At 42.8% G+C, this 27311-nt stretch overlaps 1 pseudogene; it reads left to right on the top strand.

Annotated features, from left to right (window-relative positions):
* The first annotated feature begins 16715 nt into the window (after window positions 1-16715).
* On the top strand, window positions 16716-22435 carry LOC136498051 (probable methyltransferase PMT26; annotated as a pseudogene).
* Window positions 22436-27311: the final 4876 nt, after the last annotated feature.

Raw genomic sequence — 27311 nt, 5'->3', positions numbered from 1 at the left:
AATTATGAGCCATGTATTGCTGTTGTAATACTCTATCAGACGAAAGCATAGTGGAGAGTGTTGTCTCTATCTTGTCTGCATCCGTTGGCTTTCTCACAAAACTTCAACTTAGAACAAATCCTATGAACAACATGATTATAGTCTACCACATATTTGAAATCTTGGAGACGTAAATGATTCCATTCATGATTGGTCTCAGGCCAAATAAGTTCTTTTTACTGCTCATATCGCTCTTTGAGAGCGACCCATAATTCACGAGGATTTTCAATCATAAGGTATTCAGATTTAAGGTCCTTATAAATATAAAACCGTAGCAAAGCCAAAGCAGTATAGGTATACTTATCTTGTAGGACAACCCCAAGTTGGGGTTCCTGAATTGTAGCCAAAAGACTATGAGATGCAAGTGCTATCTTATATCAGAAGCCCATGTAGGGTAATTGCTACCATTTAACGCGAGTTCCTCAAACTCCTTAGTGGCCATGATCCTACATGGACAACCATGGATTGATTAATTTACAGTATGGTAAATTAAAATCAACATGGTAATGTTGTAATATTAAATGCAATATTTTTAAAGTTTATATCTTATCATAGTTTTGGAGTGTTGTAGGTAATCACAAAATTATGTAGACCATATAGCAAATCATCATTAATTTTTGATATACACAAGACATATAGTCTCTAAGTCAAAGATAAAGATTAGATCTTTATGGTAGACAAATATATTGCTGCCTAAGCATGGTCTCTGGGCAGAATAATTCACAAGTGAATTAAACGCACTATTGCTTAGGTCTCTACCATCTTGTGTAATAGCAAAATAATATGATGAAAATGGTAATTATCGCGTGGATGTAGACCATTTATAACAATCCAAAAAACATTATTTTGGGTAAAAACACAATGTAGGTAAGCATCAAGTCTCAGAGGAAACATGATGTAGACCTCTCAGTAACGGGTGATTTAAACACTACTATGGCACGGCCTCTAGACAGAATAATTCACAAGGAATTAATCGCAGCCAATGCCATAAACTCCATTACCTTGTGTTAATTAACCAAAATAATCAAGATATATATTGCAATTTTAAACCTACAGTAATTAAAGTTTTCTAATTCTGTGGATAACTTTATTAAATTGCATCTAAGTCACTAGCTAATTTAACATGTACGTGGTGCGAAAGGGATTTGGAGCACCAACATACCCAATTCTATTATAAAATTACAAATGCAACATATATGTTGGTGCAAAAATAGGGGGTTTGGGTGCACCAACATATTCCAATTTAATAATCAAAGTTACAAGTGTAATATGTATGTGGTGCAAAATGGGTTTTGGGTGCACCAACATACTCCAAAATATAATAAAATCACATTGCATTGTAATATAATAAAATCAAACCACATTTATATACAATGACAAGGTACAACAGGTATAGAGCAACATCAAACAATACAGTTAAACTGATGTTCTTGCAGAAAATTAAATTAGCTAAACCATATGCTAAATATTTGTACTACCGCTGAAAAGAAAATAACAAAGAAACAAATTTTCTAAGCATGAAACAGGCAAATTCGGCCTAGTCGGCCAGCCAAGCACGTGGCCCAGACAGCAGGGAGGAGAGGGGGGCACCGACGCCAGGCTGTAACCTGGGCCTAGGCTGCCATTTTGGCCCACCCGACAGCCCCCGCCGAGAGCCTATACAGGGGTGGCGGTTAGGGTTTTCGAAACCCTAACCGCACCAACCTCCAGCCGCCGCCTGGTCGCCGCCGTGCGCCATCGCCGTCATCGCTGCTGTTCGCCTCTACTACTACTACTATCGATGCCTCTTGTTATCGTGTGCCTCCTCTTCCTCCTCCCCCTCCTCTCATGGTGGGCTCGGGTCGAGGCCCTTACTCCGGCCATGGAGGCCGGCCGGCAGGGAAGATCCCGCTCATCCTCAGCGAGCTCCGGCCATAAGGGTCATCGCTGTGAGCCAGGAACGACGGATATGCCCCCACCGACCCATCCTAGACCGCTCAAAGGCAGGGAGCCGCCCCCTCCTGATCCGAGGAGACGAATCTAGCTCCAACGGTGTTTCTAGGCGGGAGGACATTCCGGCGTAGGCCCTGGCAGCGGTTGGCCACCACGTCGGCGTAGGAGAGCGACCGTGTTAGTGGAGGTGGCGGTAAGAGGGCGATGTCGACGTTGTAGGCAAAGCCGGGCGGCCACCGCTCCACTCTAGCACCATTGTTGAAGGACGCAGGGGCCCCATGGCACGTAGCCATGGTGCCACTACCGCGGTTCGAAGGCAGCGCGAGGGGAAGCGACGACATCGGTGGTGGTGGCGGCAGCAGCGTCGCCGACAGCCTCAGCAGCGGCGGCGGCGGCATCGACGATGTCACCGGTGGTGCCCCCACGCGCCTGACAAACATGGTAGGACCATGTGTCGGGTAGACACCGGCGGTGAACTACAATGGAGACTCCGGGCGCGGCGATGAATGGCAGCCACTGCTCCCTCTAGTGCGAATGCCATGGAAGCGGCAAGGAGGGATGTGGTGGTCGGAGATGTCCCAGAAGGCACGGCGGACGATGCCCTGGAGCATGAAGCGGCGAAGGCCTCTAGAGTAATGGCCACGGTGGATGGCGGACTCCACTGCATCGGTGATGGAGTCGACCATGGCATTCATGGAAGGTTTGGGGTTTGCCATCTTCTACCATGGGAAACAGCAACACCGATGAAGTCCTCGGTGAACTCTCTCTCCTTCCTTCTCCTATTCACGTCAGCAGTGTGGAGCGTGCATGCGTGATAACGTGTTGAATGAAAATTGACAGATGTGTATTCCCTGATGAACAATGTTGTGTACATATATACAAGCCCAATGGGCAGTTGTGTGTTGGTGAAAAGGTGCCTCTCTATGCCTAAAAGGTGTCTCTCTATGCCTATTCTGGAACCATCATTAGCAACTGCTAATGACGTGATTAACAATAAATTGATCACTGATAATAATTCTTAACATTTACTATATATCTAGATATAAGTGTATATATAAATGCATAACAAAATTTATGTACCTAGAATATTAGAACGTCTTATAATTTAGAATTGAGAGAGTAATATTTATTTTAAGAACAACTTAAGAAATATCCAAATGACACATGTGCCCGTGAATTAAACCTAATTAAGAAGTTTTTTTTCTCAAATTATGTTTCCTTTAGCAATTATTTTTGTTAAATTTGAGCATAGGCACCATATAGAATACCTCATATTCAGTATGGATTTTAGAAGTTATAATACATTATATTTCAAAATAGAGGAAGTACCTCGATTCTCAGCAATCTGTTGAGATGATGTCTGGTTTGCTTAGTTGATCTTCTCGCTACACCATGTCTTGCCTTATTAGATGGGACTAAAGTTCTACTCCTATAGCTAGGCAGTTCACTGTTGTGGTGTCGACATGTTGCATTGTGGTGTTGACATGTTGCATTGCGTGCTCATGACTTGCAACCACAACTCTTTAATGTTCTATTTATATTATTATAGTAATATACTCCTTTCGTTCCCAATCTATAGATTATTTTAGTTTTTTAATATATAGGTTTTATTATACACTTAGATATATTGTATACCTAGATACATAGTAAACAATTTAGAATGAGGGAGTATTTTTTATATTTATTTTGTTTTGTCCCTTCTTATACATTTAATATTCCAACGTTTATATTTCCTGCTCTTTTCTTTCTTTTATATATATATATATATATATATATATATATATATATATATATATGTTTTAATTTCCATGTTCCCATCTTCATTTCCCTATATTTTGTGATAATAAAAATATATTTCATAGAGTTGTTTGACTCTTTTATGTTATGAACCTAGTTACGAATCGGTATGAGTACGCCATAAGTTATAATGTCACGTAAATCGAGTACAAAAGGAGTTAAAAAAATTCGAGTACCAAAAGACAACAGGCTTAAAGTAAATGTCATGCCAATGCACCTGATGCTATTATCTATTGTATTAGTTTGCTTATTTCCAAGAAATATTTGTAACCGAAACTATTCATTCGACTTGTCCCATATTGGGAACATAATTATTTGTATTTGTAGATGGGGCCATATTTGTACTGTATTCAACAGCTATCTGTGTTCCACTCCAAATCTGAAAAAAATATCTATAGCTAATATTAAATAACGAAAAAATCTTCCTTTTGTCTCTCACTCTCTTCGCTCTGACACCCTCCATCCGTCTGTCCCTCACTCACTCTCTTTGTCCACGGAAGCCTTTCGCTTTGAGTTTAGATTTCTTCCACCTCTCATTGCATCTTTTTTTTCTTTGAGTTTGGATTTGTTCCATCTCTCACTCTCTTTACTCTCTCTCAGGCCCCTTCGTCCCTTGCTCACTCCTCTATGTCTCTCGGGTCATCGTCCTTCACTCTTATCGTCCTTGCTTTGAGTTTTTAGCTATTAATCTTTCATTGTGTTACGCCACTCATCTCTTGTTTTGGCTTTGTGAGCTCATTCGCGTCTTGACACGTGTGGGCATATGTCTCACTTTTAACCTTTGTTAAACTTACACATGTGCATACAATAGCTACATGTTTGTGTTGAGTCAGTCTCATGCCAATTTTTCATATAGGATTAATCATTTACTGTAATATAAGGTTAGGCTAAATCTCAAAAAAAAATAATGAAAAATAGCTAGCTTATTATTATTGGGACAAGCACCGATAAATTATACTTGTTATTATCACGCACAGAATCAATAGTCACCCTGTTTTTCGGCAGTACTTTTCAGCGAACGAATAATATTTTCCTTTTACAACAAATCAGCATCAGCAGCAACCAAATTTCAGCAAAACGAACATCGAACAGAGCTGTCTGGATCCTGTCTAATTACACCCCTACTTAACCACGCCCGCGATCAGGCTTCTGGCAAAAAAAAACATAATAATAGACCTTGCCAGACATGGTTGTGTATGTGCTGCTGCAGATCACTCATTCGGAGCTAGCACTTTAGCCGGAGTGTTGCTTGCTTCTGTTTATAAAAAGGAGCCTTGCCTATTCTACTGCCTCAGCCGCAAAAACTTCTTTTTCTAGAATCAAACTATTTTAAGTTATAGTATGTACTCCTCCATTTCAATCCAAATTATAAAATGTTTTAGCTTTTTAGATACATAGCTTTTGCTATATACTTAGATATATAATATATTTAGATACATAATAAAAGTAAGATATTTAGGAAAGCCAAAATGTTTCATAGTTTAGAACGAAGGAAGTAATAATAAATATCACTAGATGAATTATACAATATACTTTATGTTTTCGTAATGAATATATTTGACTATACAAATATACTATTTTATGTAAATCTAGTAAAATTTAAGACCATTTGATTTCTTAGGAGTTAGGAATCAAGATATTTATTAGTTTTGGGACAGAGGAAATATGTTTAGGCCTTGTTTAGATCCAGCCTGTAAAGTTTTTGGTGTTATATTGAATGTTACATGGTGGTGTCGTATAGGGTGTTCGCATACTAATAAAAAAACAAATTACAGAATCTGTTAGTAAATTACGAGACGAATTTATTAAGCCTAATTAATCCATCATTAGCATATGTGTTATTGTAGTACTTTGTTGTCAAATTATGGACTAATTAGGCTTAAAAGATTCGTCTCGCAAATTAGTCGCAAACTGTGCAATTAGTTAGCTTTTTAGTCTATATTTAATACTCCATGCATGTGTCTAAACATTCAATGTGACAGTATGTAAAGTTTTGAGGTGGGAACTAAACAAGAGCTTATTCAATTTATACTGATAGATGAAACCGTTTAATTGGATCTGAATCTGTTAAGAGGACTAGAAGCTCGGTCAGAAATGCAGTCCCCCGCTCCGCACACGGCACACAGCTTTTGGTCTCGCACCAAAGCCACCAACGACATTACGACAAGCCCATTCAGTTACCACAAGCAACAAAAAAAAGTTGATGAGGTGACGAGAGAAAAAAGTTACCACTAGCAAGGGACAAAACAGCTGATGAGCTGATCGCGGCAACTGCTAAGGATAAGAGAACACAGCTCTCAATCTTAGAGTTAATGACTATCCCGATGCCAACAAACGGCGGCGTCGCCATCGCCGAGCTCTATCTCCATTGAAGGTTTTTGTCCGGTCCAGGCGTCCAGCCACGAATTCTTGGGTGTTTCTGCGAGCGTCAGGTCGGGCTACGGCGGCTCGGATAGGAATTAGGAGGCGCCGAACCGAGGCGCGCCGTTTACTGCTCACGCTCTGCGGTCTGCGCCGTGGTTCTGCTCGTCGCCGATCGACTGGTTTCGCCTTTTTCCTTTGCTTTGGAGACTGTCCTCATCTCCTTCCTTACAGTACTCCAAGCAACACAGGACTGTTATAAAGGAAAGGATAGTCAATAGTAGTACTTGCGTAGCGTTTTGTTCAGAAAAATTATGCATCGGTACATCCGTACATGTTACTGGCACAACCGCACAAAGGTTAGCGTACAGAAAGATCTGAGAATCTGAGATTATTATTGATCTGCAGGTAAATTCGAATCTTGTTGTAGTATGTGCTGACTGCTGAGCAATCTGGAATCTGGAAATGTTGTCCTTTTAACGAGAAAATACTCTAGGAATACTCAACTCTTATAACGAACTCCACGTGTGACAGACTTCCACTTTGAAGCTTCACATCTGTGATTTCTGTGATCAGGGAAGTTATAGAGTAATCGTTTCGCAGAAAAAGTAGTAAAAAAGAAAGGTAAATTGACATGTATTCCCGTGTTGGATTTCCACTTAGGCCCATCTGCGCATGCACGGTACTAGCAGAAAGCAGATAGAGCAACGGGCCCTTTGCGTAACGTTTCCGGCCTACTTAGGCCCATCTGATCGACTCAGCTCGACTCGAAACCGGATTGGACCTCTATTCGTTCCAGATGGGGAGGAGGCCGAGAGACAGGCCCGCACGGGCGGACGGCAGGTCCATATGATCTTCTTTGTCCTCCCCCAACCGGCAGAAAAAAGAAAAGAAAAATACTGGAGTAATTCACAAGTTCAATTCTTTCCTACACCTACACTGGCACTAACTGTTGCTTTTCACAGAGGCGGTATTTCCTCCGCACCGTACATTCCAAATTGCATATCCACGAAGCATGAATACTACCTCAAAATGAAGCATCCAGATCTTTTCTCAGGTTTACACATCGGCTCCGTTCGCTTCGCTGAAAAAACAAGCCGAAACACTGTTCCGGCTGATTTGTTGTAAGAGAAAAACACTGTTTCGACTGAAAAAATAAACTAAAAAAGATGAATTATAAGAGAAACGAACAGAGCATCGTATATACCTTCCTAAAATCTGATGGCTCGCTGTCATGGAGTCTGACATGGAGCTCACCATACATTATTACATGTAATAAAGTCTGTTTTGGAGACCAGCCCGTTTTCTCTTTTCTCTTGAGACAGAAAATTTCTGTGCAGGCCTATTATACTGGTGTAATGGTGTTGGGTGCGTGGCGGAGCCACACCGGCATACCTAGCAAAACCGGCTGCAACTAGTATATATATACTATATAATATAGTGTATACGCTGTATTTATAAAAATGAAAAATGAAAAAGCATACTAGGACACCATCCTTTGATGACAGGAGGCGCATGTAACGTGGCCCACTTGGCAAGTGAACCCATACGGTATGCGCGCTCTGAGTCTCCGAATCTGTACACAACGTTTCAGTTTTCAAATTTAAGTATGGAGCCACGGAGGAACACACCGCCTGCGCGCCTGACGCCCTGACCGGGTGAGTCGAGTCGGTGCCGCCTTGGCCCTTGGTGCATGCCGGCTGCCGCCCTCCACCCTGCTCTGAATTGGAGGATCGCCGTCTATTTCTCGCACGTCTCGTTTGCAATATTTACGGTAATTTAATCTTTGCTCTGGCTTATCAATCAATGAACAGTATTTTTTCTCACACCAAATCAGTCAATAGTACTTTCAGTCATGACTTATTGTTAGAATAATAGGCAATTTCCATGTCATTTTAATTCCATAATTTAACAGCATGATGATGACATATAAAGAAATATTAATCATTGAAATCATGATATCGATTATATCCATGGTGAAAATACATGCTAGATCATGTATCATGTGAAACATATGAAAATCAAAAACATGTGAACTTGATTCATAAATCATAACAGAGAGAAACTGGCATGATATACATCTCATATTTGCAACAAGCATAAGGCTACATATGAAGCAACATGACTGTAACAATAAAGCACATACGCAGAGCATATATTTAACAGAAACAGACATAAGACATCTTATAAAACGGCAAGACTGGACATATGGAACAAACTGAGAGAAGATGAAACGATCATACCCTCCCGTCCGTGATTCCGAAGTCAACATGCTGTACTCGAGGAAGGAGACGCCGGTGATCGGGAAGAAGACGATGTACGGAGACGGAGACTCTTGGGCAGTCGCGTAGACGCTCCCCAAAAACCTAATTGTCGATCTCCCGTGCAAGGTCCCGAACGACAAGGGCTTCGGAGGCACCTGCCCTCTCGCTCCTCCGTGCGCGCAGAGTTACGAGATGAGGAAAGCTATCGAGCAACTGAACTATGTTTCTGGAATATGTTCTCTCTTTTATTTGGAGTTGGAAGGATCGCAAAGGAAGCCGAGAAGCCTCGGAGGCATACGCCGGGAAGATCGAGAGACTCAGGGAGATCAAGCGTCAGACCGAGTTAGTGGGTGCTAAAAATTAACACACCACGCCCCCCCGCCCGCCCGCCTGCCACGCGACGGCCTGGCTCGAGCCCGAGCCCGGCCCGGCCGACGGCGGCGGCGGCGCGCCCGCGCGCGTGTGGCACGCCCTTGTCCGTTTCTCAACTTCTCAAATTAGACAGATCCATTCCAATCATTTAAGTTGAGTCAACGTCCTTTTAACTTCCAATCTGGTACAAATAATAATACCTACAATTACAAGCCATAGAGATATTAATTTATTAGATATATAAATGGGCCTAGCCCATAATAAATCCAACAATCCCCACCAAACTCTAGGGTTTGTAACTGTATAGTTCCAAAATCACAATTCTTTGATATACTAGTGTTTCGATGGAGACTGTTAAGTTGAACATCCACCTAGAACAAGAGTTTCACTCAGTCACAACTGAACAATGGACTATGCCTTGAATTGATAGTTTTGTGTGAGGTGAGATTCACTCAAGTCCTTTGCTGGTACTAGGTTGCAACAAGTATCCCCGCTGTTTGAAGCATATAAGTCACACTTCTATGCCTTTCATGAGTGTTTAGGGATAACCCAGGTCCCATAGACTGTGATCAGCAGTTTGACTCATATAGGTGTACTTCTCAAAAGATGTTCTGTAGGACAATATCTCATCTTTATAAGACTCTCGAAATACATTAAGGTAAACATCATCATGCCTTACAGAAAGAAAGATATGCATCAGAGATAGGTTCATAGGGAATTTTCCCCTCAATCTACTTATAGCTTGTTTCACCACTCTACTTCACGGGATCTCCGATCACATAGAGTAGGTTACCACTATAGTAGACTTTCACGTGGGTCTCATACCCATCTCTCTCGATGCACTTTCTATCATATTTCGTGACAGTCCCTTAGTGAATTGATCTGCTAGATTATTCGATGTGTGAACATAGCCCAACGTTATAACTCGGGAGGTTTTCAACTTTCTGACAGTCTTTAATCTTCTTTTAACATGCCTTGTGGACTTCATGTTATTCCTGAAACTGTTGACCTTTGTGATCACAGTCTGGTTGTCACAGTTCGTTGAAATAGCCGGTATCGGTTTTTCAACTACCGGTAAATCGAACAGGAAATCATGAAGCCACTCGGCCTCAGCTCCAGCAGTGTCCAATGCAGTGAGTTCTGCTTCCATTGTAGACTTCGTTAAGATAGTCTGCTTGCAAGACTTCCAGGAAACAGCGTCACCTCTAAGCAGAAACACATATCCGCTCGTGGCATAAAGCTCATCAGCATCAGAAATCCAGTTGGTATCACAATAGCCTTCTAGCACTTTTGGATGTCCAGTATAATAAATACCATAAGTCATAGTACCTTTCAGATAACGCAACACTCTCTCAAGAGCATGCCAGTGATCATCTCTCGGGTTTGACACAAACCGGCTCAGCTTGCTCACAGCATATGAGATGTCAGGCCTTGTCACACTTGCAAGGTACATGAGTGAGCCAATGATCTGGGAGTATGTCAGTTGATCCCTTGCTATTCTTCAATTTTTCCTCAATAGCACGCTAGGATCATAAGGCGTGGGAGCAGGATCACAGTCACTAAACCCAAAGCGACTTAATACCTTTTCCACATAGTGGGACTATAACAGAGTTACCCCACCATCACCTTCTCTAATAAGCTTGATGTTTAAAATAACATTGGCTTCTCCCAAATCTTTTATTTCAAAATTACTCGACAGAAGTTTCTTTACTTCCTTAATCACATTGAGATTTGATCCAAAGATCAGGATGTCATCAACATATAGGCACACCATAACAGCTTCACCCCCACCATATCGATAATACACACACGTGTCAGCTTCATTCACAGAGAAACCGTTAGATGTTAAAGTATTATCAAACTTTTCATGACATTGCTTAGATGCTTGTTTTAAGCCATATAATGATTTTAACAACCTGCACACCTTGTTCTCTTGACCATCCGCAATGAACCCTTCTGGCTGATCCATATAGATCTCCTCTTCTAACTCTCCATTCAGGAAAGCTGTCTTAACATCCATCTGATGAATGATAAGACCATAAGAGGCAGCCACGGCAATTAAGGTGCGAATTATAGTCAATCGAGCAACTGGTGAATAGGTGTCAAAGAAATCTTCACCCTCTTTTTGAGTATATCCTTTGGCCATAAGCCTTGCCTTGTACCTCTCAATTATACCATCAGGCCTAAGCTTTTTCTTGAAAATCCATTTGCAACCTATAGGTTGACACCCATAAGGACGGTCAATGACCTCCTAAGTTCCATTAGACATAATAGAATCTATCTCACTCCTTACTGCTTCCTTCCACAAGTCAGCATCAGAAGAAGAATATGCCTCTCTAATGGTGGTTGGTATGTCTTCCACAAGGTACACTAAATAGTCATCACCAAAGAATTTTGCAACCCTCTGTCTCTTGCTCTTTCGAGTGACTATAGTGTCATCCTCCTCAGGGATGTGTACATGAGATTCTTCAGCATGATCTATTGGAATAGACAGTTTGTGTTCATGGGGAATTATAGTCTCATGACTTGTTTCACTAGGTGAATTCTTCATTGGAAATTTATTCTCAAAGAATGCAGCGTCTCTAGATTCCATGATTGTATCAACATACATATCAGAAACTTCAGATTTTATAATTAAGAACCTATAACCAACGCTGTGAAATGCATAACCAAGAAAAATACAATCAACAGTTTTAGGCTCAAGTTTACGCTTTTTGTTGATTGGTACGTTTACTTTAGCCAAGCAACCCCAAGTGCGCAAATATGAGAGATTTAATCTTCTCTTTTCCCATTCCTCAAATGGTGTGATCTCTTTGTTCTTTGTTGGAACTCTGTTCAGGATATGACATGCTGTCAAAATTGCCTCACCCCACAATTCCTTGGATAATCCTGCTGTACTCAACATGGCATTCACTAATTCTGTTAGAGTGCGGTTTTTCCTTTCAGCAATCCTATTGGATTGTGGTGAGAATAGCGGTGTCCTCTCATAAACAATACCATGTTCCACACAAAACTCATTGAAGACATTAGAGAAATATTCTCCACCTCGATCGGACCTTAACCGCTTTATTTTCCTCTCAAGTTGGTTCTCAACTTCAGCTTTATAGGTCTTAAAATAATTAAACGCTTCATCTTTTGTTTTTAAGAGATACACATAGCAAAACCTGGTGGAGTCATCTATAAACGTGAGGAAGTATCTTTTATTGCCTTTAGTCAAAATTCCATTCATTTCGCACAAATCAGAATGGACAAGTTCTAGAGATGCTAAATTCCTCGCCTCAGCAGCCTTGTGAGGCTTGCGGGGTTGTTTTGATTCAACACATACATGGCACTTAGACTTTTTGACCAAATTGAATTTAGGAATTAAATTTAGATTTGCTAACCGCATAAGACAGCCAAAACTTGCATGACAGAAACGTGAATGCCATAAATCTGACTCATCAGAAATATTAACATAATTCACCATTTTATTACACACATCATGCAGTGATAAGCGGAACAAGCCTCCATAATCATATCCTTTACCAATAAAGGAATCATGTTTGGACACAACACATTTATTCGACTCTAGAACAATTTTGTAGCCATCTCGACATAGCATAGATGCACTAACAAGATTCTTCTTGATGGAGGACACATGCTGCACGCTCTTCAATGGCACTGTCTTTCCCGAAGTAAACTTCAGAATGACCGTACCAACACCAAGAACATGAGCATGCGACCCATTTCCCATCAACAAGGCGCCAGACCTCTCGACCTGGTAGAAAGAAAACAGAGAAACATCAGCACATACATGAATGTTTGCACCACTATCTATCCACCACTCAGGTGAATTACATACTGAAAGAACAAATAGTAAAGAATTACCATACCCAGTTGCTCCTTCTCCAGTATCAGTAGCGACAACATTTGCTGATTTCTTTTCCTGCTTGAACTTGCGCTCATGACACTCACTTGCCCAGTGCTGTTCACTGCCACAAACAAAGCAGCCTCCATCTCTCTTGTTGTTCTTCTTCTTTTTAAACTGTGCTGTTTGAACAGGCTTAATTGTGTTCTCTTGCTTGTTCTGGTTTTTCTTCTTTTTATACTTGCGGAATCCAGAGTTTCTCTTCTGTACCACATTAGCAGTAGAGGTCTCAACACTCTTTCCATTATCTTTTGCTCTCGCTCTCTCCTCAACATCAAGAGTATCAATGAGCTCTTCAACATTGAACTCCTGTCTCTTATGTTTGAGCGATGTAGCAAAGTCCTTCCAAAAAGGTGGTAACTTGACGATTATACCGCCAGCCACAAACTTGTCAGGTAAGACACATGGAAAGAGCTCAAGTTCCTTAGCTAGTGCCTGAATCTCATGAGCCTGTTCCACTACAGATCGGTTCTCAACCATCTTATAGTCATACAGCTGTTCCATGAGATACAGCTCGCTATCAGCATCGGTAACTCTAAACTTTTCCACAAGTGCATCCCACAGCTCTTTCCCTGTAGGAAGGATGATATAACTTTTCTGGAATTTTGGATCAAGTGCGCTAATCACTGCACCTCGAAAGAGGTTGTCATCAGCCTTAAACTTAGCCTCATCCTCAGGAGGCAAGTTAGCAGGTTTGCCATCAGAGATATGATAACATGACATTGCAGTGAGCCACAATTCCATCTTAGCTTTCCAATCCAAGAATTTTTTACCATCAAAAGGATCAGGCTTTAACACAGCAGCAAAACCTCTGATAGAAAAATACCTAAAATTGGGTTTTTAGATTGTTAGAATAATAGGCAATTTCCATGTCATTTTAATTCCATAATTTAACAGCATGATGATGACATATAAAGAAATATTAATCATTGAAATCATGATATCGATTATATCCATGGTGAAAATACATGCTAGATCATGTATCATGTGAAACATATAAAAATCAAAAACATGTGAACTTGATTCATAAATCATAACAGAGAGAAACTGGCATGATATACATCTCATATTTGCAACAAGCATAAGGCTACATATGAAGCAACATGACTGTAACAATAAAGCACATACGCAGAGCATATATTTGACAGAAACAGACATAAGACATCTTATAAAACGGCAAGACTGAACATATGGAACAAACTGAGAGAAGATGAAACGATCATACCCTCCCGTCCGTGATTCCGAAGTCGACATGCTGTACTCGAGGAAGGAGACGCCGGTGATCGGGAAGGAGACGATGTACAAAGACGGAGACTCTTGGACAGTCGCGTAGACGCTCCCCAAAAACCTAATTGCCGATCCAGTCCAAACGAACAGGGCGCTGATCCTGGAGCATGACCCAAACTTTAGGAACGGACGAGAGCGCCCCGACACGCATGATCAGGGCACCACTAACGGTGGCCAGTACTTCTAGTGGTTCTAATATAAACAAAGTGATCTATATAGACTAGTAAATGTTGATATTACTATTCACATAATACAAACTTTCACTACATGTGATTTTCAAAAGAAACTTTTTCTTTTCATCATACCTCATCTTTATTTTATCTTTTTTTTAGCATAGACCACCTTCTCTGTGCCAAAGTATATGTAGCTTATACAAGCTACTGTGACAAAAGTAGAACACTTTTTTTTATCCGATCTTCATGGCACTTAAAGCTACCGGTAAAAAGATAGAGTTGGGGAGGCAGCTTGCAATGCATTCATTGATGGCCGCTAAACGGGGCCATGCATCCCCGTGTCAGCGCGTCGCGGTCGGCAAAGCGCCGTGGCTTTCTCTGTTTCCGTTCCGCCTCTGCAATGCAAGACGACGTAACGTCCAGCAGCACGCGCGATCATTGTCATCGCTGCTGAGGCCGATCGAGTCGATCTGGATCGGATCCAGGAGAGCAGCACGTGCGCCGTGCTTCCTTTCGTTCGCAATCCTCTCCGGATCTAGTACGCAGCTCTATATTCTGCTCGGCGAACCGATAGAACAAGAACGAGAAGGGTACGCGCCGATTGGATGATAACGAGATGACAGGTTTTTTGTTTAAGATTAGACACAGGCGGCGGGATAGTGTATGTACGTACAAAAACGGAGTTAAAAAAGGACCTGTGCCCATCGGTGGGCAGCTTTTCACTGCTGCTTTGGAATTGAAAAGTCAACCTAGTATTATTAGTACGAGTCAACATGGCCCTCCAATGAAGAAACAGTCAACCGGCCTCTGCCCGTAGACGAAAGAAGGGTACGCGCCGGCCGATCAGCACAAATCAGGGGCAGTTTGGTGACCCTCAACTCGTGGAGCGTGGCAGTAGCAGGCGGCAGCAGTCCACCATGGTGCATTGGCGCGCACCCATCCACAGGGGTTGCAACCTGTTCAGTTGACATATCGTTGCTGGTTCGTGAAGAAATACTACTATTTTAACTGAAAATTTACGATGGTAGCCAAACGAACATGCTGTTGGTGGTTGGGCAGGCGGCATTAGCCAGCCCAGGCATGAGCAGCCATTAGTGACTAGTGGGCCAGCCTCAGCCTGGTGGGCCAGGTGGGAATGGGATTATCCCCAACCAGCCCCATTCGCTCTCTCCCAATCAGGCAGCCTCGTGACGCTCCGGGCCTCCGGGGGGCCGAGCGATGCGCCGATGCTGACGGCCGCCACCGACAAGCAGGGGAGGGGCAAGCTGACGCGGGACGTTTCCCGGGATGCACGCGCCCGGTTCACTGCGCCGTGCGCGCGGAGGACCCGCAGGAGGGGGGCGCCGGCCCCGGGCACGCACGCACTTACTACCGCCGTGGGCCCACTCGCACCGTCGCACTCACACCGTGTGTGCCCTTGGCCTAATCCTACTCCTACAGTATTTGCATTTGCAGTCCACTCCTTTGATAGAACAAAAAATTAGTTTTCATGTCCTTAGATCATGGTCTCGGCTCTCGGCTAAAGATGGCAACGGGTATGTTATACAAGCCTCACAGACCCGCACCTAAGAGAGAAATTGTGCGCCGCACCCGCGTCCGTCACCCGCCACGGGTAGCATTATGTCATCGCACCCGCTATCCACGGGCAAGACATGCCCGCCAGCGCGGTAGAACAACGACCTGCACATGCGAGGACGACGGCCTAGGTCGGAGCCTTGGAGGCTCGGAGCGGGGAGGCTGGCGGCTAGAGGCCAGTGTCGAAGGCTCGGAGGATGGCGACCGGCGTCGGAGTGCGCTGGATCTGGAGAGGAGTCGCGCGTGGAGACTAGAGAGGAGGCGTGCGAGGCCGTCGAAGTGCGCTGGATCTCAGAGGATTCGCGCGAGTGGGGGGAGGCGCCGCGACCGCGAGTGGGAGCCTCGGAGCGGGAAGGCCGGCGTTCGCTAGCTGTCGGAGTAGGGAGGTCGGAGGCCGGCGTCGGGGTGTCGTGAGTGGGTGAGGCGCGACGCCCCGTGTGGAGGAGCCACGCCGACGCCGCGAGTGAAGGAGCCGCGCGCGACTGCGAGTGGGGGAATGGGGAGGCGGGGTCGCGGGTGACGGGCTGGTGGACGTTGGTGGGAATGGGATTGTGAATTTGATGAAGAATATATACCTCTTTTGCAATGACCCCACATACCAACGTGGGTTTGGCGGGTTTGCGAGCGCGGACATGCTATTTTCTTATCCATAGAGTTTTGCTTGTTGGATCCAATTCTATACCCACGTCCGCACCCGCGGGCACAGATTCACGCCCGTATCCGTGCCCACCGGATCTGGTGCCCTCGGGCACGCGGTTTATTCTGCTTGTTGCCATCTTTACTCTCGACCAACTTCCTCCTACCGATAACTCTTTTTGCCCCAATTAAAGCATCGCCATTGCTTCTTTCTGCGCCCCGGGAGAAATAGCAACATCCTAAAAGGGCAAATCCACAAAACTACCAAACACTCACCATTTTGGTCAAGATCTCCCGAGTAATCTAACCCGTACTACGTATAGCGTATTATAATTACGTACGGTCGTCTAATGCGAACCCATCTCCTCCGCTTCCGCTCCCGCTCTGGACACACTGCACAAGAGGTTGCACTCCACTCACACTGCGCTGCCCACCCGCTTTTGTAATGCGGCGAGCCCGGTGCGGAGGCAGAGAACCCAAGGACGCGCTTCGCCTTCCGTCCCCTCACTCCTCCGTCCCCTCACCACTCTTCGAGATCCGAGCGGAGGGCCACCGCGACCGCTCCGGCCGGTTCCGGCGAGGTACCAACCCCACCGCCTCCGCATTGCTGCTCCGTTCTCTCTCCCTGCACCCGCTTGCCGCCCTGGATCCAGCAAAGCTGGTTCCGCCCTTCCGCCGATGAGCTAGATAGCCAGCGAGCGAGCTGCCGGATTAGCTATTCTTTTACTCTTCTTCATTTTCTGGAATCGGACATTGATTAGTGCGCGTTTTGCGCCCAGCTGAGAACCAGCTCAATTGGAAGATGCGGTAGCTCTCCGCGGAAGGAACGCTTTACTAAATTTCTTTCCATGTTTGGCCACACGGGGGGGATTTCTTCGCGTTTTCCCGTGTTCTTATACCGGGAAAGAGCCGCTGTAGTACTAGCAAACAAGAAGCTAATAGCACCAATAGCGGATCTTCTTTTCGGTGTTGCTTCAGTAGATCCAGCGTTTCCTTCTTTAGATCCAGCAGCTTGATTTAAAAACCCGCAGCGATTCTAAGTTCGTTTTGTGGTTTGCTGCTTCAGGTGCCGCGCGGCTGTAGCAGCATAGAGAGCAGACAAAGCTGCGATTTTTGGGGTTCTTGGTCCAGCAGTAGTTGGTGAAGATAAACCGCGTGAAGGTCGGTGCTCCGGTACATGTTCGCCAGGCACTGATGGCATTTGGCCGAGGTGGGAAGATGAACGGCCGCCGGCCGTCCTCGTCGTCGTCGTCGTTCTGCACGACCACCACGGTCGTCGTCTTTGTGGCGCTCTGCCTGGTCGGCGCGTGGATGATGACCTCGTCCACTGTCTTCCCGCTGGAGATCTCGTCGAATAAGAAGCCGGTGGTGAAGCAGCAGCCTGCGCCTGTCAATTTCGGGGCGTCACAGGAGACACCATCTGGCAATGCCGGTGAAGGTTCTGAGAAATTTGAGGACACCGACAACAACGATGCCACGGTCCCGGAGGAGCCGAATAACAAGGATGCCCCTGAGGAAGAGAAGTTCACTGAGAAGCCAGAGGAGAAGCCTGAAGAGAAGGAGACGGAAGTGCCGACAGAGAAAGCGGAGACCAATGATATGTTTGATGATGCAAATGGAAAATCAGAAGGGCGGTCAGATGACACGAAGAATGATGGTGATAGGGAGAAGAAAGATGATGAAATCACAAATGAGAGTGGTGATGAAAAACCTGATGGTGAGAGTAAGGACGATCAAGAAGAATAGTCTGAAGGTGATTCCACTCAGGAGGAGCAACCTCAAATAGAAGAGAAGGTGGAAGAAAATGGAGAGAAGGATCAGAGCTCAAACTCCAACGAGGTATTTCCTGATGGGGCCCAATCAGAGCTTCTGAAGGAATCAAATACCCAGAATGGTTCATTCCCCACACAGGCTGCGGAGTCCAAGAATGAAAAGGAAGTCCAAGCGTCATCGAAGTCTTCAGGTGATGCAACCAGCTATACCTGGAAATTATGTAATAGCAGTGCCTCGACAGATTACATACCTTGCCTTGACAACGAGAAGGCTATCAAGAAGCTTTGAACTACCAAACATTATGAACATCGTGAGAGGCATTGCCCTGAGGAGCCTCCTACCTGCCTTGTTCCACTCCCAGAAGGATACAAACGCCCTATTGAATGGCCAAAGAGCAGGGACAAGGTGATTCTGTCTATTCTAAATTGTACAACACCGAATCATCTTTAGCTGACCAAGATGTATGTTTGCTTATTACCAAGTTGTTCTGCTTTTTGCAGGTATGGTACAGCAATGTTCCTCACACTAAGCTCGCAGAGTACAAGGGGCATCAAAATTGGGTTAAGGTCTCAGGTGACTACCTCCTGTTCCCTGGGGGTGGGACTCAGTTCAAGAATGGTGCCCTCCACTATATTGATACTATTCAGCAGGTATATTATCATCATCCCAGCATCCCATATTAGTCACTCCTTAGACTTGTACTTATCTGCCTCACACTTTTTGAGCATCAATGATTGATTCATTGTTTTACTATTCCACAAACATAATTTGTCAAATGCCACCATATAGAAATCTGCATGTGTTGAGGACAGTTTGTAACTTTGTATGTGCTAGGCTAAACGACATCCGGCTTTCACAGTCATTCCTGTTTTTTTCAGCCTCTCATTCTGGCGGATAAAGCTTTCATTTTTTTAGTCTCATCCCTACATTAAAAAAAGGGCGTACCCAGTGCAGAGAGTTCCCGCTTTGTGCGGGGTCTGGAGAAGGGTGTCAGTGGCAAGCCTTACCCTCGCCTGTGCAATGCGAGGAGACCGCGACTCGAACCCGGGACCTTCCGGTCACAGGCGGTAAGACTCTACCGCTTGCACCAGGCCCACCCTTCAGTCTCATCCCTACATTGATCTAGCAAATAGCCGAGTACTGTACCATGATAATGAAAGTTTCATGTTGCGTCTTTGAACTTGATGTTATCACACATCACACTTGCTTTCATCCCATGCTGATTAAACTGCCGTTCACAGGCACTGCCTGATATTGCATGGGGCAAACGAAGCCGCGTCATTTTAGATGTCGGTTGTGGAGTTGCCAGCTTTGGAGGCTACATGTTTGATAGAGATGTGCTTACCATGTCTTTTGCTCCGAAAGATGAGCATGAAGCTCAAGTACAATTTGCATTAGAAAGGGGAATTCCAGCAATTTCAGCTGTGATGGGCACCAAGAGACTTCCATACCCCAGCAGAGTCTTTGATGTCATTCATTGCGCTGGTTGCAGGGTCCCTTGGCACATTGAAGGTTTGTCTTATTGCTGACATGTCTTCCTTTCTTTTATTGATTTGCAATAGAAGTGAATCTTATTGCTGACTCCTGCTACTTTTAGGTGGCATGCTTTTGCTGGAATTGAACCGCTTGTTACGCCCTGGTGGTTACTTTGTATGGTCTGCCACTCCTGTTTTCCAAAAGCTCCCAGAGGATGTTGAGATTTGGAATGGTATGTCCGTAACTGCTTAGTTTAGTTTCATCCTAACTGAATGAAGTTCTTATGTTAATGAACTGCTTAGTTTAGTTTCATCCTAACTGAATGAAGTTCTTATGTTAATGTCACGTATCAAAACTGCGTACCATCATTTTGTGAGAAGTGTATATCCATAAGTAGGGTATAGCTGGTAACTTGATTTGTTATGTCGAAATACCATACAGCCTCCCATCTTTAATAAGGCTCCATACCAAAATTTATGTTTTGTACACTGAGACACATAAATAGAAGATCAGACTATTGCTTGTGTAAGTTTAGCTACTCTATTCCCCCCTTTCTTGTATAGCAACTATCGACAGAACAAATTCAGCAGACATGAGTGAAATGAAAGTACTGAATAATCCTAAGTATGAGGGGTCAACTTCTTTCATGGATGGGGAAGGATTGCATTTGTTCAAAATACATGCTATGGGCCAACTGTGCAAAATTTAATTTTATTTCTAACATAACATGTGACCACTTTGTGAGAATGTTGTATGGTGCAGAATGTTGGCCTACGAAAAGACGACATGTTCAACAGATAAGTGTCGCGGAAATGCGTGGATTTGCGGTCATACAAGAAGGGATTGAGTTCGGAACGATGATATACGTGATAGATTAGGGGTAGCACCGATTGAAGAAAAGCTTGTCCAACACCTGTTGAGATGGTTTGGACATGTCCAACGGAGACCTCCAGAGGCACCGGTGCGTAGTGGAATCCTAAGCCAGGATAGTAACGTGAAGAGAGGTAGAGGAAGACCGAAGTTGACTTGGGTAGAGGCAATAAAAGGAGACTTGAAATGATGGAATATACTCAAAGACTTAGCCTTAGATAGGAGTGCTTGAAAAACAACTATTCACGTGCCTGAACCTTGATTGCTTCTGCTGGGTTTCAACTCTAGCCTACCCCAACTTGTTTGGGACTTAAAGGATTTGTTGTTGTTGTTGTATAACATGTGACCACTTACTCTTTTCAGCCATGTCCACTTTGACAAAGTCCATGTGCTGGAAGATGGTCAACAAGACTAAGGATAAGTTAAACCAAGTTGGTATGGTCATATATCAGAAACCGATGGACAACATTTGCTATGAGAAAAGAACTGAAAACAGCCCACCATTGTGCAAGGAATCTGATGATGCAGATGCTGCTTGGTATGGTTTCGGTTCTTTGAGAAGAATATATTTTCAATGTGGAAAAGTGCTTCTCTGCTTTGCTTACACAACCTTTTGATTTGCAGGAATGTACCTTTGCAAGCATGCATGCACAAACTGCCTGGTGGCTCAAAAGTTCGAGGATCAAAATGGCCAGAGTTATGGCCGCAAAGGCTTGAGAAGAGCCCTTTTTGGATTGATGGTTCCAAGGTTGGTGTCTATGGAAAGCCCGCAAATGAAGATTTCGAGGCAGATAATGCTCACTGGAAACGGGTTGTAAGTAAATCGTATGTGAATGGCATGGGTAAGTAAATGGTTAGTTTCTTGGGCATGTTTTTTTCTCTCTTTTTGGTAATTCAGGTCACACTACATAACTACTAGTTACCCAAACTGGCACATAGCTAGCACAAAACATAACGGGCAACTTGTCCACCATAGTCATTAAGCATTTTTCTTTCGTTCAGTTAAGCTGGAGAAATTATGTTTCTTGGTTTTGGTTTAAAAAACCCACCTTTTTTTTACTGAAGACTGTTGACAACGAGAAATGCATGTTGCTACCTTCTTCTTGACTAATGCTTTACATCGTTGCATGGCAGTTTTGCTGCAGCTCTGAGGGACCAAAAGGTCTGGGTCATGAATATTACTGCAGCTCTGTGGTTTGTTTGGTATGTACCATGACTGGTGCGAATCTTTCAGCACTTACCCAAGAACTTATGACCTTCTGCACGCGGACCTTCTATTCTCAAAGCTCACAAAGAGGTTTGTATCTCTTGTTCTTGACATTATTCTATCCTTCTGGTATATAATACTAGTGAAACTCAGAAATTGAAACCAACTAATGTGATTAGTTCAGCAAGAAAACAATAATAATGATTTTCATTCGTTGAGTTTGACATGTTTCTTTGATATGTACAAGTAGCTTTTTGCTTGCTTTATGCTTCTTGCAACTAAACCTGTGTTGTTTACCTGCAGTGTTTCAGATACTAAATCTGTGTTGCTTGTTTACAGATGCAAATTGACGGCAGTTTTTGCCGAGGTTGATCTTGTCTTGAGGCCACAAGGCAAACTGATTGTGAGGGACACTGCAGACACAATAAATGAACTGGAAAGCATGGCCAAGTCCCTGCAGTGGGAGGTGCGAATGACCTACACCAAGGGCAACGAGGGCTTGCTCTGCGTCGAGAAGTCGATGTGGCCGCCCAAGGAACTTGACGCAAGCACGTGAAATATATGTGTTGAAGAGAACTGTTACCAAGTAGGGTAAATTAGAGGAATTTTGTCTCTAGATATGCATATGATTCTTGTTGATGCTGAAATAACAAACTCTTTGCTGTAACTGTAGAATAATACACATCTGTTTCCCCCCATTTGTTGTTTGATTCACAACGCTGCTGTAAGATAGTGCTGGAAATCACAGGTACATTCAGTTCAATTGGGCACCTTGTTCACTTGTCGGATAGCAGTCTGAACAATCTTGTGCATATGCTATATTTGAACTGTTGTGCAAGTCGTTGTTTAACGCCCAGCAGTCTACAGTGACATGCTTGGTGCTATCGACCTGCTGTCCGTGTGACAAGTCACTAACTCCCAGTACACTGGATTCGGTGGTGCAAGACTGCATGTTATCAACTCGCGTGAGAACGCAACGGAGCACCGGGAAAGATACAAAACTGTTCAGGATGCGGCATGGTTGGAAGAGGTTCAATGCAGAGAAGATAAAACTGCAGTAAGATTTATTTATTTTTGTTGCCTTTTTTTTTTGTCTCGGTTCTCACTGAAATGCAGGTACACGTGGATGGTTTTCCCTTGTAGATAATCCTGCTGTTTGCAAAGTTTTTTTTTCCCAGCTATCAGTGCAAGTAGTGGCCTAGTTGGTCATGTCCGAAACAAGAATCTGGGCAAGCTAGGCCTCTGGTTAGTACCTGCAAACCTCGGTTTGTGGATCTGAAGTTCTGAATTGAAGGGTTTCCTAAATCTATCTGTCTCTCCCATCGGCCCATGTCCAAAGATAAATAGCAAAGAAACATGTGCACAAAATTTAGGGATACTAGCAATCAGCCCTTGTTTAGTTCACCAAAACTCCCAACTTTAGCACTATGCAAAAAGAAGATTTCCCGTCACATCAAACTTGCGGTACATGTATAGAGTACTAAATGTTGACGAAATCAAAAACTAATTGCATAGTTTGGTTGTACTTTGCGAGACGAATGTTTTGAGCCTAATTAGTCAACGATTGGACAATTATTACCAAATAAAAACAAAACGCTACAGTGTAGCTACGGTGCCGTCGAATTCAGCCGGCGTCGATTCTGGCCGGAACTAAACGCGGCCTCAGTCGAAATGTCGAATGTTCCAACTCTAAATTTCTTTGTCACAGACAGGGCAATAGTGGCGCCCCGTGACAAGACAGGAGAGCAGCGAATGGTAAAGCGACGAGGCAAATGAATCTGGGAAGAAGGTGATGTGAAGCACGAAAATTTGGAACCTGGAAACGTCTTGGAATTTTGGGGCGCCCCATGGACGCCACAAAACGTTTGGAATTTGGAAACGTCTGGACTTTCGGTGCAGCATTTTCCTCATTCATTCACCGCTCACACAGCGTGAGAGGAGAAGCGATTCTCTTACGGGCCCAGGAAACATTCGGCACCCGTGCGCTACCGCTACCAGACGCGGGTGACGCACGTGACTGTTAGAAGACATGACGTCAGCGGTTACGACCTTTCTCTCTCCATCTCTTATGATCGACACAGTAGATAAAAGTAAAAGAACAAATAGGTACAAGAAAGAGAGATTATTCTTTATTCCTCTAAATATTAGTGATTATAACATAGAGCTCTCACATATATATAGTCCTGCCAAGGCCTAAGAGTTTAGTAAGAGTCCACGTACAAATGGACTAGGATTATGATTCATCCTTCTCTTTTCCTTTAAGGATAGAGTCTGTATGTTTTACAACACTCCCCCTTAGGCGATTACCACGATATGCACATGTCTCATTCAAAACTACATCCGAAAACCTAGTGGAAAAAAATAGTTCTTGGAGAAAAGAGTACATCGCATTCGTTAATTGCATTGCATATGTTGTCTCGTTAAAAACCTTGTGTGAGAAACCTTCATGTAAAAACCCACGTAGAGAAAAAAGAGTACAACATTTAACCTTCTTCGTTATGTATTCTTCAGGATATTGTATTCTTCATGATAGATATTGATCTTCATGATCTACGCATAAACTTCAGTGTTTTAGCAAATATGATCTACTTGATCTTTGTAATTCTAGTGGTTTACCTTCAGGGTAAATTCAATAAAAACATGCTCCCCCTCATAAAGCCAAATTTTAAACTTTATTGTTCAGACCACACTTTTTATAAATATGTGTTTCATTAATGGTATGCAGTACCACAATACTATATCTTTTAAAAGTTGGCTCATAATTCTTCTATGAATTATATGGGAATAAACAAGAGCAATATACTTCATGCATAATAATCACTTATTAGTTGTGTAAAACAAATAAATTTTTATCCTTCAAAGTAATAAATCTTTTCAGAGGATTATGGGGTAAATAAGTTATAATATTCAATATCTTCTAGATAGTGCATCAAACTTATACTAGAGTTTGAGTACTTATAATTCTTTCTTAGTGGATTTTTAAATTATATGTTCTACAAATTTTTAGGATTTTGATTGTACCACTAAATAATAAATCCAGTTTTGCATTTGTCATTTAGGAGATAATCCAATTGCCAAAATCAACATTATTCTCATACCTTCTATGATATTTAGAGGATATCAAAACTTCATTGCTAGCTTTACAATATACATTTTCTGAGTGTTTGTATGACACCTTCATGGTATTTAGGATTTCTCATTTTCTTTCTCTCGAGTCTACATTTATTTCAGGGATTAATGATGTTTTTTAAGAATCGACTGATAAATCCTTCATAAATTAAATCCTTCAAGGATGTTCTCATTCTTAGTGAATAGCATTTCTCTTCTATGAAATATATTCTCTGCTATATGAGAGATTATTATGTGATATACACAAAGAGAGTGTTATTCACTATAAAGTCATTTGATGACTCTATTTCTTATAGGACATGCTCTTCTTGATACTTCAATATTCATACAGGAATATATATTCTACCTTAGATTTTTTAATATTTAGTATGAGATTTAATTTCCATATGTTGAGATTTTTATTCTTCAGGAACTATATGGATTTTCGGAATCCACTTACTGCATATTTCATATTCATTCATTTCATTTGCCAGAGGTATAGCAGGACATTTATTTCTTCTTAGTAGGAGATTTGACCTCAATTTTTTTCTTCATCGACCCGATATAATCGCTACAGGCAACTTTGCTATGGACTTTATTTTTTGGATCCGGGTTCTCATAAGAGAAACATTTGTAATTATAGAGATAGCGTTGTCGAGAAACTATTATTTTCTCGCAATATTCTCACAATGTGAGATTATTCTATCTCTTTGTCATTTTCTAAACAAGAGATGATTTGTTGTTATGCATACCCAATACTCATAATGCGCGCACCTAGTGTGTTGGATTTTATCTTCATGATGATCCTCTTCATGAAGTGCTTAACCTTCTTCATGAGGTGTTCTCTTCATGAGAATGGAGGAGTTTGTTCTTATTTCATTTGACAAGTATAAAACTAGAATCCACAGGCGTCTCCGTAGATTTTAGCTTGATAGTTTACAATATTTAGTTTACTACTAGTAAACACAACTTCTGATTTATAACGTCAAGTTACTCCTCTAATTTTTCAAAAATATCTGGGATATGCTCTGCTTCATGCTTCACAAGAGCATTAGTCAAACTATTGTTTGATTTAGTGTGTGATATTATTCCTTCTTCAAGCTTCGAGGAATATTTTATTTAGATCATTTTCCTTCTGTGGAAGTAATATTTGGCATAAAAAATGATTTCTCTCCCCCTAATGCCAATATTAGATCTTTATAGCATACTTCAAAAGATATCCCCTATCACGGGCTTAAAATAATCAAATTCATGTTCTCCAACTACAAGCGGAGGCCCATTCATGTATGCTATGGTGAAATTTTATGGGAAATATCCACACACATATTTAAATATGGGGGTTATTACACATTAAATGCAGCGTGCTAGAATATATAAAGTGCACTTAAGAATGTTTAGCATTCCTATAAACTCATGGTCTCTCCCTGATTTGCACATATCATAGTTTATAAAACTATTTTATTATCTAGCTTCTTTATTGTTTAGCTAAAAAATTGATCCAAGTACTTGTAGGATCTCTGGTACGCCTAGAGGGGGGTGAATAGGCCTGTAAAAATTCAACTTAAACTGAAGTCAAATTCACCCGCGGCACTGTCGCTCTGTGAGTACGACACTACCGCACCAGCAGGAGAGATTAGTTCACAGTTCAAAATCCACCCAATGAAATTTAGATCAGGTATATTTCTTAGCTTCCTGCAGGGTAGTGGATTACAGATTGACAGCTAAAAGTGGTGAGAACAACACACACAAGTAGATCGGCCTTAATACTAGAAATCACCTCAACAACAATAAGAACACAAGTATAGCAACACAAGCACAAGATGACACAAGGATTTATCCCGTGGTTTAGCTCGCCACCAAGACTTGCCTAAGTTCACGTTGTTGAGGTATACCACTAAGGCTTAGAGATTTGCAACCCTACCTCATTCTCAAGTCAAGAGAGTGAACTCTTGAGATGAGGGGTGATTTTACTTGTTGTAAGAGGTGGTTTCAAACCTCCCAGGGCTGCCACACAAGTTGGCAAGCTCCACGGGCGACGCTCTAGCCGGCTAGGAGCCAAGCTCTAAGAGTAACAAACACAACTACCGGTTAAAACGTGAACCAAGTGCTCTTTAGAATTTGGAAATCAATAGAGTTGCTCTCTAATCAAGTTTTGGACCCTTTCCCTCAAGAATTGATTGGGAAATCAATGGATTTTCTTGGAGGCTTTAGGTCAACAATGGAGTGAAAGAGAGAGAGCTCCTACTCTGTTTTGAGCGTCTGAAGTAAGGAAGAAGAGAGCAGGTTAGTTCATACCTATTAGGAAAGAAGGGGAAAGGTATATATACCCCTAGCCCCTAATGGTCACTTAAATCGCAGATAGCCGTTGGGGAGGAAAGGAAAAGGTATATATATACCCAGCCCTTAACGAACACTGCACCCAAGAGGTTGGGCAAGACGAGGCTGTGACCAAAGAGTCAGGCGAGACGGAGCCCATGACACTAGGGTAGGGCAAGATAGAGCCCGCGACCAAAGGGTCGGGCAAGCCAGAGCCT

The sequence above is a fragment of the Miscanthus floridulus genome, chromosome 12 (assembly GCF_019320115.1).
Source record: "Miscanthus floridulus cultivar M001 chromosome 12, ASM1932011v1, whole genome shotgun sequence".
Lineage (NCBI taxonomy): Eukaryota > Viridiplantae > Streptophyta > Magnoliopsida > Poales > Poaceae > Miscanthus > Miscanthus floridulus.
Note: the sequence above shows the minus strand (reverse complement) of the source record. Positions and strands in the feature narration are given on the sequence as shown.